Raw genomic sequence first — 18,848 nt, forward strand, 5'->3', positions numbered from 1 at the left:
CCATTGCAGCCTCTTGATGTCTGTTAGGAATAATTTGTGCATATACAAAGAATAAAAATGGCTTGAATATCATGATCTACAATTTCGTTTAAAAAACCAAAATGAAAATGATTTATAATAAATAACACCTCTGAAACGTTTATAAATTTTAATTAATTTAGCCTTTGAAATGAAGAGTAATTAAGTGTATTATACCTAGAACAGTGATAGGAATTTCAAAGTTCAAGAATTTTGACCACTTTTGACTCCGACCCTCTCGGGTCTTTTTGGGTCAGACAAGACAATCACATACTGATATTTCTAATTAGGTATGACCCGTTTTCCTATGGATATCGAACAAATAATGTTCAAAAATGTGTTTTTCTATATAACCTAAGTGACCTTGACTCTTCTCCATGGAAAGTCGAAGACACCAGAGCCATAAAATTTCCAATTTTATAAGGACATTCAATCTATGAAAAATTTCTATTTCCGCCAGTTCTGTGAGTTGAGAAGATGTTTGAAATTTTAGTCAAGTTTACTCATTTTGGTATTTTCCACAGCCACAGGGGGTGGGGACCATATAATTCACATTTTTTAATGGACTTCGACTCTGAAAAATATGTGAAAATTTTCTTGAATATGCTTCAGTTTTAGTAGTTTTTGAGACGTCAAATGTTAATTATTTACGAGCAGACGAGACGCACGATGGATAACACGGTGTTTAGAATAGGCCTAATTCATTTGAAACTTCGTCAAACGTGAAGCAAGACGTCAAGAATATCCAAACCACCATTCCCATGCACGATATTTTGTTAATTATCATGGAGTTAAAAGATGTAGACAGCTTGAACCAAACACTGTGATAGATTTTGATAAATAGTACAGAACGTTTCAGACATAAAAAGTAATTTAACGTAAATAAGGTAAAAACTCCCAACTTCAAAAAACTACCAATTTTGGAGATTTAGAAATGTTTAATTCCATTTCACTTTCGCTAAATACCAAGCCCATCCATATTGCTTTGTTGTGTTAATAGAGATTGATATCTGCTAATAATAACATAATAGATATAAGTATTATCTCGAAGATAAATCAATGGATTATGCATTATAAATGGAGTCTGACGTAGCGAACATTCTTTATCTTTCATATGTATTGCTATATTTCACTGAATAAAATATTTAATATTGTTATGTTCATGTATAATATCATGTGTATGTTTATTTAACACCATGATGTGCCATCACATGTATAGTCCGATGCATAGAATGACCACATTGCTATCTGATTAAGTTATAAAAAAAACATAGAATGATGATATTGCTATCTGATCAAGATTAAAAATAACTATCTTTTTTACATAAATCATGAAATGGGAACGCTTACTGTAACCATGATTTCGCAATTACGTAGTGACTCAGTCACATGTGACTGATCTATATTTAGACATCTAGGTTATGTTTGTATACACATGTACACACTTCACGATATACCGCGATCACTTGACCATGACCCTTGTATATCAGTCTATTTACATTGTGTGTCCATTAACACACAGCTTTAACATAGAGTACAACATTCGCCTATATCGAGGAACTCTCTTGGTGCAAAATCGTGAGGACATGTACCTATAGCTACCATTCACACCTTAAGCATGTGACGACATCGGTGTTAGTTCGGATTATAAGTGTTTGTTATTGGAGTCGTCACGTGCCTTTGTCGTCTCAGTTTGAAGCTGGGTATGCTGAGGTAAACTCGTATTACGGGTAGTCATGCTTTTCTCATTAGGTTCAAAGGTGATATTATACGGGTGTGAATAACCACCAACTCACGTACGATAGTATTTAATTCATAACAGTACAAGAAGATCCATACAAGGAACGTACTTCCCGACAAAGATGAAGACAATGGCCGGCTGGGCGTTCTTGGTGAATTGTTCATTGTTTCTTGGCTTAATGGTTTCACAACATGTCAGATGTCTAGCTGACAAAGACACGACAAATATCGATTGGAGAACTGTGGGAGACTTCGGAAATCACTTTTACATCAATGGAGATCCGTTTCCGATAGGAAAGGGTAAAGAGGGAAAAGAGGAACACTTCTTAGATCTCAGACGATCCTATCTTCGTGATGGTGCAATTGGAACTCTGCTTCGAAACTACGAAGATTTGCAGGGACTGAAAACCACCGGAAGTGAAAGTGAATTAAAGCGACCAGATGTGAGCGAATTGACGAACGTGTTTTCTATGAGTAAATCAAATGACAGCCGGTATTATGTGTCGTTTGCTTGTCTAAATGACACAAAACAAGTCATTTTGGATATCCAAGGCTTAAAACCTTATGCTCTCAGTAGTAAGTGTTTTATTTCTAATTACCGGTTTATTTTTATTAAATTTGATATTTACACTGTTCCTCAATAGTTTTAATGGCTACCTATGTTAATATCAACATTATCATTTCGTTTCGTTCTACAATGTATGTTCTGTGAATACAGAATAGCGTTAGATTATGTTAACCGGTTGCTTCTAAATTATCTTTAATAAAATAACTGGATAAAAAATCAGCATAGGGTTTTGTAAATCAATTTGTTAAAGAAAAGTATGCATATGCTGATAAATCAATAATTCTGTTCTATCTGTAATAATTATGTTCATTTATATAAAAAAAAAACACATTAAGGTTCATGTAATGGCTTTAACCAGTGATATTTTGCAAGCCTAAAACGCATTACTGTGCTGCAATTGAACAGAACTAATTTCATTAATTGTTGGTATATACCCTGGCTAACTGTCAGTCTTACTGTTGATAAGTAATTTGTGAAGCTGCTTGTAAATTTCAGTAAAATAAGAGAAAAATGTATATTTCTGGAGAAGACATAGAACTCGTGTGAATTGCATTGATGGAACCAAATAAACATGCTATCGTGTTCAGTAGTGACTATGCCAGGTACTCCAACAGTTTGTTTGGCAAAATCGGACCAGCGAATAGCGCAGGAGCCTATTGTTGTAAATGCAAATGGCTGCTTTAAATGGCGGATCACAAATATAGCATATAAAAAGACATTTTAATTGATACAAGTGCTCTTATATACACTATAAGGTACTCTGAACATGACAAGAAGAATATTTACGAAAAAAATAGTTAAAATGTGGACTTTGAGGCTCTTTCCGGAAATTTGCATTTTTCGCCCCAAACAGATTGTTTGAACTATTTTTTCGTGAAGAGTCTTCTTGTTATGTTCAGAGTACCTTTTGGTGTCTATAAAAAACATTTGTATCAATTGAGATGGCTTCTTATATGCGATATTTTCGATCCGCCATTTATAGCAGCCATTTGCATTTACTACACTAGGCTCCTGCGCTATTTGCTGGTCCGATTTTGCCAAACAAACTGTTGGAGTACCTGGCATATTCACAACTGAACACGATGGCATGATTATTTGGTTCCATCAATGCAATTCACACGAGTTCTATGTCTTCTCCAGAACTATACATTTTTCTCATATTTTACTGTATTTTACACGCAGCTCCACAAATTACATATCAACAGTAAGACTGGCAGTTAGCCAGGGTATATACCAACAATTAATGAAATTAGTTCTGTTCAATTGCAGCACAGTAATGCGTTTTAGGCTTGCAAAATATCACTGTTTAAAGCCATTACATGAACCTTAACAAAAATAAATGACGAAGAAAAATGTCAAATAAGCATCTAGATATGGAGAGTTATGAAAATGTATTGGTGAAACATTTCTTTTCTTTTTTTTTTCACTTACCAGTAAATCATGATTATCTTTCCTTTACCTTAGTGTTGGATGCCGACGCCAAGATCCCCAGCGGTATACTGCAGGGACAATATCTATGGTTTGGGAGTTATGGCGAATGTGTATCGGTCAAGTCACCTAAACTACCATCAGGACGTTCCATCACTGGGAAATATTTCCTAGCATCCTCGCTGAGACCTGTACAGGTAAATACGAATATGCCCCAAGCTTTTTGTCATGATAACAAATACTGACATCACCAAACCCAGTGACCATTTTCGTCTATTTCACTAGAAAATACCCGGTGCAATGATATCTAGTTATTGAATTATGAAATAGCATAAGAAATAAAACGTTTTTTTTTCGACAAATAAGTAATCGTTAACGTTGGTATCTGCGAGTTTGATATATAATATGTTATATAAGAGTCACTAATAACCCTTCGTACCAACCGCATGTACTACAATAGAGAACAAAACCAAATCCAAACAAAATAAACTTATTTGTTGCTATCACAAAGTGTATATAAATCAACGACCCCAACTTGGTGTCGAGTTGGTATACTTATAAATATGGGACAAGGAAGTAATTCCAACCGCGTGGACACACAAAAAATTGTCAAATTTTTGAGGCGATCTGCCCCTTTATCAAGACATACAAAATGAACACGTTTACATAATAGAATACGAACAGTAATGCGGGACAAAGTAGGACAAATATTTAACTAATACAGCACAAATGAGGCGCAATATATACTTATACTTATAAATACATAGAATCATGATGATATTTAATGGTAACCGAACTATCTCGAAATAAATGTCCATCTTATGAATGCATTTGTCCATCATAAACTGTTTCGAAGTCCTCGATATAAGCTCAACATCACATCATCAAATAACCGAAAATAAATTGATAACGTAAGAAAAATAATAAGTGATACGGCATGTACATTTCATTTGTGATCAATAGAGATTTTTACACTTTTGCAGACAATCATTTCAAATTCCACAAACGTAAACAATAATCTGACATCTGTATTGGACAATACAAAAAATAACACAATACGATCTGGGTTATCTTTTGTACAGCATCCTTGATATCCCAGGAGTTATTTTTCAATGTCGTTATATTTACACCCCGGAGAATATTTTACCAGACCAGAGGGTCCAGAATGAAAAAACATCACCATCATTATATTCATTGTGTTATCAGGCGCTTGGAAACAAACCTATTTTCCCACGGTATATGCGTACCGAGTAGTTGCAACGAAACAGATGTGATTGGGTTTGATTCGAACATGTAAGTACATGTTGACGGTACTATGTCGAGTGTATACAAACTGAAATCCCGAAAATTTTGTCAACAGACATGTGATGCAGTGTCAATGATATGACATATATCGCAATATTTTTTATTGTGTGTAAGGTCATTCCAATAATTGATTTCTTGTTCTTCGGATTTTGGAAATTTAAAATAGGAGCGGGCGAGCGAAATATTTTTAATTCTAAAAAATATTTTGAAAGCGGGAAAAAATTGAGCGAGTTAATATTTTCACGGGATTTTTATTAGACTTTTATGTTTATTCGTGAAATACCACTTAAAAACTTTATTTTTATGTTTAAACATAAGTTTTTGTTTTCAACATTTTTAACTGTATCAAAGAAGTAAAAAAAAACCATGAAGTCTAGTATTTGTGCAGCTATTGAAAATATGCTATTACACAAAATGCTTTCAATGCATGGTATATTTCAATTTTAAGACAAATCATGACAATTTTAACATTGAATAGCAATGTTTAATACTTAAAAGGAAATAGTGAAGAAAGCTTTACTTATTGTCAATAATTTCAATAGTTAATTTGCTGTTGACAGAGCTATCAGCAAAAACCAACAAACTAATAGAAACAATCAGCGATTATCATTAATGGAAAATCTTTTAAACCAATGTAGCCTCATCCGACATGCACATTCTTTTTTAGTTGACACATAATATTGTATTGAACTGACTATTTTTGTTTAGCATGTTACTTATTTAGCTGCTCATACTTAAGATGAGATAATGTTTATATATGTAACCACCAAACATATTGACATAAAAATTATTCATTTTAATAACATTCCTTCATTGTCTTTAAAAGTGTATTTGTATCAAAATATAAGGACAGTATGGCTCAAAAGTTTTACCACATGTATATCAGCATTCATCAGAAATATTCTAAAATCATTTTTCTATGATTTTCTCATGAAACGCTTTGGGTAAATCAAACACAAACATACATAACCAATCAACACAAAAATGAAGGCAAATATATTTTATACTGTTGTAGAAGTCAAAATGAAACATAATGCTAGGTTTACACTATGTTCCCGGCGATCACGGTAGCCCCGTTTGCCCGAAACGTGGTGCGCCGTGGAATTTTGGCTATTTTTGTCTCTGTATTCAAGTTGAGCTAGGTCTTGTGAAGTTTTGCGACGGTCTTTTACGGATTACGTCATGGACCGTGGATATACGGGAAAGTGCTGTTCCGGAAGGTTAAAGTTACACTACGGCTTTAGCACGGTCTATCAAGGATACCACTACGTTCTCACTAGGCCTGTTACGATCTGATGAGGTCTGCTACGTTTTACACGTTTTGATCAAGCTCCGATACGTTTTTCACGGTCCGCCAAGGCTTACTAGGGATGAAAGTCTGATACCGGGATTTTTTTGAAGCAAATGAAACAATATTTATTGCCGAAAATGTCATTTCAAACACATTTTAATTACAAATTATATTTGGTATGAATATATATAATTATTATAGCTAAGTATTTTTACGCCATTTTTTTCTGTAATGGTTAATCACTTAATCTGTCTTTTGCAATAATAGCTTTTGTATAATTTGATGGTTTTAATGTGTTTGATAATGACTATTTCTATTTAATAATACAAATAATCCATGAAGTAGCAAATATGTACCAGGCCAGGCAATGATACTTCATCAGATATTGGTTGCAACGTAAGACCGTAATAAGACGTAACACGCCGTATCACGTCGGGCTTTCAATCGCTACAAGCCGTGATGTGCCTTGACAGAACGTATCGAAACGGTTATCATCCACCTTGGCTTGCCGTTACGGCCTCGCACGCATTGTTACGTTTTGTTACGTCAATCCCGTTTTATGACGTCCTGTGGCGTTTACCATCTGTACCGTGACTGCCGTGGCAAATTTTTTGACAGTTTAAAAATCTGGCACGGCATCCACGGTAATCACGACCGCTCACGTTTGTCTATCACGTCCTTCTGCGTTGTCTCTTGAAAGATGTCTCGCGGTCACCACGTTTTGTCCACGGTGGCCCGAAACGGGGCTGCCGTGGCCGCCGGGAACATAGTGTAAACCTAGCATAAGTAACACTAAGTTTGGATCCCAGTAAAGAGTGTAATTTACTACAGATATTTGACCGAATAGCAGACGAATCGTCACCTAGCTGTTACTAAGTCGCGCAGTCAAAACATATTGGCAAATGCAAGCTATGTGGGCCATCTGTCAAATTACATACTGACCGGGTCTTAAGATAAAATAACTGAGGTGTTAATTAATTAGCGATTGCCATACAGTAATATTGACATGCCTGATGACGGTTTTTCGTCCGTAAGTCAAATCCCCTATCATGGTCGCCATTTTTAATGTGACATCGAATGCAAAGTCTTTTAAAACAGTTGCGGACATCGGCAAAAAAGACTGAAATCGGGACCTATCTCTAAGTACCACTCTGTCTGCACGTGGTGGCGGAAAAACTTGATATTTAGGTATGTTGTTGTAAAGGTTTGTAAGACGCTTGCGTGTTTGAAGAGACAATGCACTTATGATTCAAACATCTGGGTGATCAGGAAACGGTGACTACTAAAAATGGACCCTGTAAAAATTGCCCAGGTTCGTCAGATTCCCCGACAAAAACATGGGAGCGGTAAAAAAAATCATTTTTTTTTGAAAATAGGAGCGGGAAATCCGACGAACGAGAAATCAATTGGTATTGCCTAAGTGTGTGATTTTATAAAAAATACTTTTATTGTTAATTATTTAATAACATATGTATTATTTTTTACCTGTGAATGAATAAAAAAAGTGAAATTGATTTGTTGAAATAAAGTAAGTTTAGATTGTAAATGACATTTTATCATATCTTTTTATAATTCATTTTATGTTTGTAACGAGCTATGTCATTGTCTTTGAAATTTGTACTAATCCAATTACATTTTCTTTTGTAACGTTGCTTCTGCTTGGCTGATGGCGTAGAGATTTCATAGAAAATAGTTCCTCTGTCAATTAGGATCTTCTGAAAAGATTATATATCATTGATTAAATTTAATGGATTGATTTGAATACTGATAATTTTGTATGTTTTATAGATGTAACACAAAGATTCTCATCATGTTTATTTCGAGTAAATTCACTTTTTGAAAAAAATATTTTCTCATGACCTTCATGTATCAACAGTATTCAACATAAACCTTAAATAATAAAATAACTTTTATCATATCTTGTAAAGTGATTGATGATGGCTCCGGTCCTCCCAAACCCGTGGCGGCCCAATCTGATGATGAGCGGTCCTATTCTACCGGCGCTGTCGTAGCTTTGTAAGCTTCACGTAATACATCATTTGTAATCATGTTGCTGGGAATTTAATATACCGAATATCCTGTATTTACAAATAATGTAATGCTATTGTTTTAACGTCAGGACATATGTAGTGTAAGGTTTAGATATAAATTTATATACCAGAATACCATGTATTTATAAACATTGTAATGTCATCTTCCTTTTTACGACAGGGTAGTGTGCGGTTTAAATATTCATTTAAATACCAGAAATCCCTCTATTTACAAATAATGAAATGTCATTTTCCTTTTTAAGTGTGCGGTTTAAATATTAATTCATATACCAGAATACCCTGTATTTATAAACAATAAAATGTCACCTTCCTTTTTACGTCAGGGTAGTGTGCGGTTTAAATATTAGACTATATACCAGAATACACTGTATTTATAAACAATAAAATGATACTTTGTTGTTTTTTTTAACGTCAGGGTAGTGTGCGGTTTACTGGGGTCGCTGGTATGTATTGGAACACTGACAGATATTTGTCTGAGGTATAAAGGTGCTAGCAGACAGCGGAAAGACAAAGCAAGTAACGGTATAGCGATCCAAAGTAATGAGCGGACAGGTCTTCTTTCGAGTACATCAGTGTCACTAGAGGAAGCTCCACTGATTAATCCACCTAATAATGGTAATATTTAAAGTTTATTCAAGTTAAAAATGCATCATCAGCTTTCAGTACAATTGTATTAAAATCGTACTCAAACTTTTGAAGTCAGTTAAAATAGTTATAATAAACTTATAATCATCAAAAAGATTTATCTTCATTGAAGTGATTTCTTTTTGGTATTTGACATCGTGCTGTACCCGTCGTTGTCTCTGTGGGCTTAAGCTCAAACTTTTCCTGACATGCTCTCTACCAGGTGTGGGTATTTTCCGACTCGATCTGAAATTCTATGATCCCATGTTGTTATTTTTCACGTAGATTTTGAATTGAAGATGACCATCACGATCGACTGTTATTTTGAAAACACATTAAGAATGTTTTAAAGACGCTCCAACGCGGAAAAATAATATTTGTTCACTATCAAAACAGGAGCAGACGATTAAATATTTTTCTTTGGGGACAAAAGTTACTTACTTTACATCATTACCACCATTGAAAAGTTTGAGCTTCTAATCGCACCCCGAAAAGATTCCGTGGCACTATGTCCTAATTGGATTGAAGTACTGATTGCGCATGCACCGAAAGCAAAATACATTATTTTATTTATTTTTTGTGTTAATTAGACATATGTACATGATTAAACACCAGTTATTGTTCAAATGATGAGTATCATTTATGCTCTGTCGGCGGTGGAGCTTCTTTAATTATCTGAAGAAATATGCATTTACAAAGAATATGGTGTTTTGCAAAACGTCAAACAAGTTTCAGATGGTCGTTAAGGCCTTTAGGTCGTTATTTTTGTACTCTGAGTCAATTATGGTTTCGTTGTAGGTCGTTATTTGTACTCCGAGTCAAGTATGGTTTCGTTGTTATTTTACCGCAATATGAGTGAGTTAGTTCTTTCCAGAAGAAGAAATAATATTGATTTACCAAAATATTCAGATTTGATCTCCGTTTGCAAAATGTATCGCATGGTGCCACTGGAACCATGTGATGTAACGAAATGCTTAGAGAGTATTTTCCGATAGACTCACAATAGACTAGCCTGCATATCCCGAATCCTCGTGTTGCCGATTCTTCTTCAACGATAAACTAAGTTATTTTCGCGGAGACTTGATTTTGTGTTTTCATTTGAATACACGATTTTCGGTTTTAAGATATTATTTTACTTTTGAAACATTTTGAGGTGATTTTTTTTTCGAGATGCTTTACTACCTAGCAAAAAAAATACATTCGCGATATCTAATGGTATGCGAAAATATACGTTGGCCTGGTTACAGTAATTTGAAAACAGTGATGTGATCCTCACAGATTCTGGAATTTCTTTGATGCATTATCATACTTTCATTTATGATTTTGGTTGCAGACGGGTCAAAAAAGATGCTCTCTTCATTCATGACATCATTTTCTTTCGTGAGAAACACAGAGAAGCTGATGTCTACATCTACAGCCTCGAGTCCGCTCTCTTCTCTGAATGGTATGCGCGTGTTGAGCATGTGGTGGGTCATCTTGGGACATAACTACGAAATACCATTTGCAAACACATCACTTCGTAAGTAGAACGTCACCCACTTAGCCACTTAAATACTGTATAACCTGTTATTTTCGCGAGGTCTATATTTTCGGGGTTTTTTTTTTTTGTAGGATATTGCTATTGTCGCGTAAATATTAGCCGTAAAAAATCAAGAAACTGAATGAATTTTATATATAATTTTAGCAAAATCGCGAAAGCGATAAAGTCCAGTATACTCCTTATGAGTTTAAATCGTGAAGTTTTTTGACCTGGCTATATGGTATATATTGCTGAAAAGGTCGGACGTCGAAATTAAAGGATACATCATCATTTCTTTTGCAGTCGATGTTTTAATGGTTAGCATCAATTATCTTGTATTATAACTAGTAAATGAAAGTACTTCATATATTTCTGAAAAGTAGAAAAGTCTTTGTATTACATTTTTATTTTAGCATGACAAATGCTTAATGAAGTCATATACATGTACCTCAACTTTATCGATATAATTTGATTTTCAGAAAACCCTGGCCAGGCCATACAACTTGGTCAACGATTTACGTTCCAGGCCATATTAAACGCCACTTTTTCTGTTGACACTTTTTTCTTTATGAGGTAAATAACTTCTTAAAAAAGTACTTATCATTTTTTGTTTTTACTTTGTTTTATTTACTTTTTTTTTAAATGTTTTTTCTTTTTAACCCTTTTTCGTGTTTTTTTTTCAATTTTTGCTTTTAATTAATTTACAGATATATTCGCAGATTGTATGCATATACTGAAAAAAAATAACCCCTACAATAATAGCAATACTACATAGCTTTTGTTTTGTTATATATTAAATTAAATCCGAATCATTTTGATTTTATACGTTAAATAAAATAATTAATAATAAGTAATGAATAAAACTATTAATAGAATTACGTATTGTTGTAAATTGAACGTGAGCGATTGTATCCATAAGCAGTTTTCATGTGCATTTTCATAATAATTGATATTCCATTCGCGAAGATTTTTATTAATAAACATTTTTTATTTCGTGATATTAATTTATGGCTTTGTACCCAGACTTGTTATTTGGTTATTTCTTCATTTGAAAAAAAAGATCTAGTGTTTGTGTTAGATATAACTTATATACATAAAAAAGTGTTTTGAATTATCTTCCTTTTCCAGCGGAGCTTTGGTGACTTATTTGTGTTTAAAAGATATTGCAGCAAACAACGGCCGGACACGATGGGGAATGTTTTACTTTCATAGAGTTTGGAGGTAACTATATAAACACGTCGGGATTGTCTTACTAAATTCAAATTTTAAAAAAATTGCCCGATCTAATTTGGACTGTTCACTATTTAGCGGTTATCTTATCTATGCATGCATTCTTATTTAACTAAAGATGCTCCACCGCTGCCAAATGGTATTTTTCACTATCAAAAACAGCAGCAGACGATTTGGTATTTTTCTTCAATTACAAAAGTTGTAACTTACTTAACACCATTTCCGACATATATCCTATATGGAATGAAATACTGTTTGCGCACATCCAAAGTCAAAATAAATTATTTTATATTATTTTTTGTGATAATTAGACTTATTCATACACGATTAAACACTAATTATTGTTCAAATAATGAATATCATTTATGCTCTGTCGGCGGTGGAGCATCTTTAAGCATTGATGTCATTTTTTTTAATTATTTTTAATTTTTTTCCATTTTCACAAAGTTTGCAAACAAAAAATCATAACCCGATGAAGTTAAAAAAATATTGCATATATTTAATTTTTTTATCTATTGGATAGAATAAAATATTATAATGATTTTGCAAAGGACTCATTTTCCGAATCAATACGCAACGTCAATGTCTCTATATTGTCACGTCATTCGCTCCATTCTTTTTTTCCAGTTTTTTTTTAAATTGGTATCTAAAAACGTATTGGCCAATCAGAAAGCCAGATTTAGTATAAAAACAATGATAAAATAATTTTTATTCATAAAACTAAAAATGGCGGTGATATATATACTTGAACTGCATACTTTACTGTAGAACAGTTTACATTCGCGTGTGATTGCATTTCGCAATTTGCGCGGGTAGTGAGAAAAATGTGATGTAATATTTTTATGCATATGTCACTATTGTAATATAATTCGCTCGATTTTTGCAACACATTTTGGCGTTGAAATGTGTCGAATTGTAGGTTGTTGTAATTATGTGATAACATTAATTAAAATATACATTTGTGCTTTCATGAGATTTTATGAATCTCGTCTTGAGTTGAAGTTTCAATTTGTGCTTGCAAAGGCTAGCAAAAGTGAAAGCTTCTTAGACTCGTTGCATAAAATCTTATATGAAATGAACACTCAATGAAGATCCTTTATTTACATATTCTACTTTGTATTTCTAGGCTTACTCCAGCATTTGCCTTTTGTTTGATGATATACGCTACACTGACCAGGCATTTCGTCAGTGGACCTTACGGTATTGTCTACAACGCCATGATGGATTATGCTGGGGACCCCTGTTCATCTTCTTGGTGGTCTAGTCTACTCTACATAAACAACTTCTACCCTGGAAGTGGTAGCCTAGGAAAAATAGTACGTTTGTGTCTAATGCGGTCATACTTTACATAAACAACTTATATCCTGACAGTGGTAGCCTAGGAAAAATAGTACGTTTGTGTCTAATGCGGTCATACTTAACATAAACAACTTCTGCCCTGAGAGTGGTACCTAGCAAAAATAGATTCTAGGCACAAAAAACTGTAAAACGTTTTGTTTTCGCAAAAAAAAAAATCACGATTTTTTCTGTATTTTCTCATAAAATTAATTAGCTATTCATACATGTTACCTTATTTGTCATTCTCGTTATTTAATTGGTATCAAAGTTTGCGGAAATTACCTTGAACGCTAAAATAGCGCAATTTCCTGTGAATAAAAAGTACTATACAAGTCCTATTAATATGCCGTGTATTTGTTTATACCTAAGTGTATGCAAAGGTTCAAGAACTAATCACACACACATTTTATAATATATTCTTTTGATTATAGTTACCATGGAATCATCTTTAAAATCATAATGTCATAATATAAAGCAGCATCGTCGTGTCTCTCATGCGACAGCGCAAGCATATGGCCATAATCGTTTAAATTTTCTGATCATGTTTAAGTGAGTTCTTCTTATAAGATAAATATCGATATTGTTGAACCCTTTCTCATACAATATTATGGAAATCAAAATCAAATAGTATCTACATGTATCACCTAGTTTAAGTCTTCTAATCTACTGTTTTCAGTGTATGGCGTGGACTTGGTATCTATCTAATGACATGCAGTTTTTCATTATTAGTCCTATATTTATCATTCTACTTTTACGGTAAGTGCATCTTTAAATATAAAGAAAAATATAGAAAATTTGTAAAAAGGACAAATAAAACATGATGTGATAATTATGATAAACTTTAATAGGTTAAACATGCTTTAAGTGACCTGAAGGTCATATTCTCAATGTTTGACTGTGAATAAACGATGCAATAATAGAAAAATGGGTTCTACTAATACAATATTTTTTACATACAAATATTAAAATTAATTATTTGAAAACATGTTACCGTTCCTTTTTTATTGTTTTTTGTTTACATATGTAATCTGGTTTGATTTTATGCAACATCCTTGCATTGAATCACGATTGATTTATGTATTAACGCGATAATGTTTTAATGGATTATCGATATTAAGATCAAATTTATTTCAGTTATCGGAAAGTAGGTGTTAGCGTATGCGTTGCAATGATTGCAGCATGCGTCTTTATTCGTTTGATGACGGCTATTGAATACGGCATTCACATACCGAGGTAAGAAATTGCTTTTTGAAATACACAAAACTGTTTATTTTGTCGAATTGTTAATGTTTTATTGGTCGCCTTCGGGCAACTGCTGCCCTCAACCCAGGTCAACAACTGTATACGCACAAGAGAAAGTAATTCTGTACTTTTTTCCCGGTTAGAAACATTCCCGACATTCTCTTATTTTATACATTTAATCCTACTTGTTCTTTTCGCGGGTATCTGAGTTCGCGGAAATTACATTTGACCGCGAAACTACATAAAATAAATCCCCACAAATAAAAGCAACTATACAGTATGATGGCATAAAATAAGTGTTTTAATTCATTGGTATTATTCTTCAGTCAGGCAGCCACAAAGCATAAAGACGACGCCTATGCTGGTAATACATTGTACAACAGACCATACACCAGAATAGCTCCTTATATGGTTGGGATGTTGCTAGGCTACCTCTTACACACAAATGGTTGTAAGGCAAGACTAAATAAGGTAAGTATTTCTCCAATCTGATTGAAAATACATATCCTTATTTTGACTTTGCTTCAAAGAGGGTCTGTAACGTGATTGGCCGTATCAAGTTTGAATATCGAAAGGTTTTACATTTGTTACTATCACTATTACATCAGGTACCTTGAGTATAAAGAGAAATGGAAAAAATATGAAGTAAAAAATCTCTTGGCTCGTGTGATAAGCAATGTTAAATATTAAGGTAATTCTTAAAAGTGAACTTTATGGAATGGCTAGTCTTTAAATTTGACTCGGCGGGCATAATGAAGTTTCTGTTTTCAAAATAATGGAGAGCCACCATTTGTTTTCATATTCAGAGTTATTCTTACATATTCCTGGAATTACTTTCTTTCACAGATAAGTGTTCTAATTGGCTGGTTGTTAGCAGTTTTCATGGGAACGCTTCCAGTATATGGTCTTTACCATTATTACCACGACTCGGCTGAAGCAAATCTGGGAGTTAGTGCACTTTACGTCAGCTGTTCAAGGCTGTCATGGTCGATTGCTATAGCATGGGTCATATACGCATGCGCAACCGGATATGGTGGTAAGATATACATGCACCATGATAAAGCTCAGTAAAAGAGAAATAAATTTCACTATAACTTGAAAATTGCCAGTGCCTTCTAAGAGTGTTGATTGATTGTGACGTAGTCATAACCAAATTACTTAATAATCATCCCTACTCCAATAGACAACTGTGAATTCTGGTCGCTTATATTGCAACGTCATCTTTTCAATGCCTGGCATTTTTACATGATCCGTTATATTATTGACATTAAAACTATGTTGGAAAAGTTGGAAGTTGGAAATACATGTATATTTTGATATTTGTATCATCAGTCTTATAAATGTATTTGAAAATATATTTCGGTATATCGTACAAAAACAAGATTTATGTGCAGAATACCAATTTTATTCAATTTTTGAAAAATTGTGTTGAAATGTTGACAATTCAATATTACGAGATTAAGACATTATGTATCCATACCTCCCAAACCTGAATGATACAAACTATTAGCGAACTAAATATGTTCATGAATCCTCAAAGTGTAGTAGCTTTGCTGTTGTTTCTTTATGTTTCCTGGTTTTGTACCTACAGGTCCAGTGAACATCCTATTATCCTGGAAGGTCTGGGCCCCTCTAGGAAGATTGACTTACTGTGCCTACCTCGTTCATCCTGTGGTTATATCAATGTACAGCTTCAACCTCCCCTCGGAGTTCATCTACGGTGATATATCTGTGGTAAGCCCGCTTAATTTATAATTAAATACGCTCCTGGTTTTCCTAAGATGAGGAATATTAATAAGGTAATTCGTCTGAACACAGTTATTTCACGTTTGAACTACCTTAGCATAGTCCATTGCTACTGTTGTAGGATCTCATTCCGATCTATCAGAGTTATTTCCCTTTGTCTCACCCCGCCAGTACCGTTTCACTCCGCCAGTACCGTCTCACTCCGTCAGTACCGTTTCACTCCGCCAATACCGTTTCGCTTCGTCAGTACTGACGGAGTGAAATGAAGGGAAGTAACTATGCTATAAATGTATCCAAAGGTATTATCTCTACACCTAGAGGTCACCGATCGACTGCATTAAAATCATATATAAGATGTATATCTTTAAAGTGAACAGTCGGGCAAGGATGGCTAAAGTAGGTAAAAATGGTGTGAATGTATCCAGTATTATTTATTGAAATAGAAAAATAAAATCTCTCGTCAAAATCTGTCTGCGTACGAAGAAATTAATTTAAAGTATAGGAATCCTAAAACGTCCTCCCGGCTGACTATGTCCGTGGTTACATTTCCACGCAGCCTCGCTTTCAATGCTTTCAACTTTTCTTTATTTCAATGGTCAGAACATGGAAACTAAGCCGAACTTGACCTTCGTATTAATATGTGAGAACTTTTGGAAGGCTAATGAAAGCATTGAGACTGGTTTTCTTTGCCCGACTATTCACTTTAATGTTTTATTGTTTGTATCAATAGAATAATATATAATGGCTTTACTTACAATGCATTTTTATTTTATTTTTCTGCTTTCAGATTTACATGTATTTTGGCAACCTGGTGACGTCATATTGCATAGCTTATATTGTTTCCATGGTAATTGAAGCGCCAATGATGGGACTAGAGAAGGTGTTTTTCAAACGATAGTGCACGAAAATAATCACAGTGTGCTTATAAAATACTCAAAAATATGAAACTAAGAGGACGTTGCATATCAAATATGAATTCCCGGTTTAAAAATGTTTTGTGTCACTGAATCCCAACACATTTCTCTAGCTTTAAAAGCTTTAAAGGAAGTTGGTATTTAAATGATTTATTATGCGCTAACATAAGCTACATGTACTTCTAGCTGCATAAACATATATTTAAGACTAATATTACGAATTTACTGGTCTATGGTGTTTATTCTAAACATGTGTTCCTCTCAGTCATTTCAAAGTTCTTCATTTGATAGTGAAGTGCAAGTTATTAGTTTAAACTTGAACAAAACGTTTTCAAAAACATATAAAAATAAACTTTATTTACATCGATTGCGAAACAAGTTATACAACTTATGCAAATCACTCTCGATGACCCGAATGTAAGCGCACGAAGGGTCTTAATGTGGGAAGAAACCGGAGTGCCCGGAGAAAATCCACGTGATCGAGCAGGTGACCCCTAACCTTTTCACGTCCTTTCAGAGGATTGAACCCCGACCGGCTTGGTGAAAGGCGAACGGCTTAACCACTATACCACCCGATCACCCAAAACATATATTAGATGTTTACTTAAAATTTAATTTCGAACCTTCTTTCCGAATATGAATTGGCAATGAGGCTGGTGAAAGTAGGGTTTTCCGGTATTAAAGCCATATGGATTTGAGTCAGAGGAAGGTAAATCAGAGGATGTACGGCCACAATGGACTCAATTATCAATTTGTTTTAATGGTTTATATTCTGTCGTTCTCCTTCATTTGTCTATATCAATGTTTAGATACAAACATGGCAGTTCATATAAGAAAATACTGTGGAACATGATAAATTTGTGCTACTTTCATTTGTCAATTATAGTTTAGAAATTACTTTGTGAGCAGAAACCTCCATGGCTGACCTATGAGCAGTGATTCCAAAAATGTATAAACAAATTTAATTGTTTTAATATTTGTGGGTAAACAACAACTCCATGAACAACGAAAGTTTCTAAGCAACGAATATTTCATGTAACACGAAAGCTAAAAACATAAATAAACAGCATTAAACATAACAATTAAATAATCATTATGTAGTTATTAAATATACTAATGTTGTATTACACAAGTCTTACGTGTTCCGTAAAACTTGCTGAAAGTTGATTTTGTCATCGTTATATATGCTAATAAAAATATATTTATACCAGACTGAATAGTTCGTAATATTTGTGAAAGTCAGGAAGACCTGTTTTTATGACACAGGAAATGTGCCAAGTGACATTTATTTGCAAAATAAAGTACATATACTGTAAGCAATCTTAAATTTCGCGGTGAAAATAGTTTGCAGTTCTATGAAAAATGAAGTTAACGTTTTACATTTGACACACATTTATCGCGGCGGTTAATTTTCGCGATTTCAAATCGCTCGCAAAATACGCAAAATTTAGTGTCTCGCAAAAATAAGGTTGTTTACAGTATATTTATTTTCTCTAGTTACATATTACAGAGTTATCTGTCCTTGTGGGTAGGTATTGATTGCGACGTCATGTGTTCTCTAGTGTAACGTCATGTTTTCAGAGAAAACGACGTGAAATGTGCCCACAAAATAATGACATCACAATGAATACCTACCCCATGGGAGCTAACTCTGTAATATGAAAAGACGGAATAACATCAATCTTTAATAATAAGCATATTTCTATGTGCTAGATATTTATCGCCCGTAGTACTGTAGGATTTTAATATTCTAGCGGCTATATATTTTGACATAAAAAAGATCATTCTATCGTTTCTTCAACACAATATGTTACCTCGTTTCCGACCAGTTCCA

At 33.9% G+C, this 18,848-nt stretch overlaps 1 pseudogene; it reads left to right on the forward strand.

Annotated features, from left to right (window-relative positions):
• The first annotated feature begins 1,485 nt into the window (after positions 1-1,485).
• LOC138331462 (nose resistant to fluoxetine protein 6-like) lies at positions 1,486-18,220 on the forward strand (annotated as a pseudogene).
• Positions 18,221-18,848: the final 628 nt, after the last annotated feature.

Source organism: Argopecten irradians, chromosome 9 (assembly GCF_041381155.1).
Source record: "Argopecten irradians isolate NY chromosome 9, Ai_NY, whole genome shotgun sequence".
Lineage (NCBI taxonomy): Eukaryota > Metazoa > Mollusca > Bivalvia > Pectinida > Pectinidae > Argopecten > Argopecten irradians.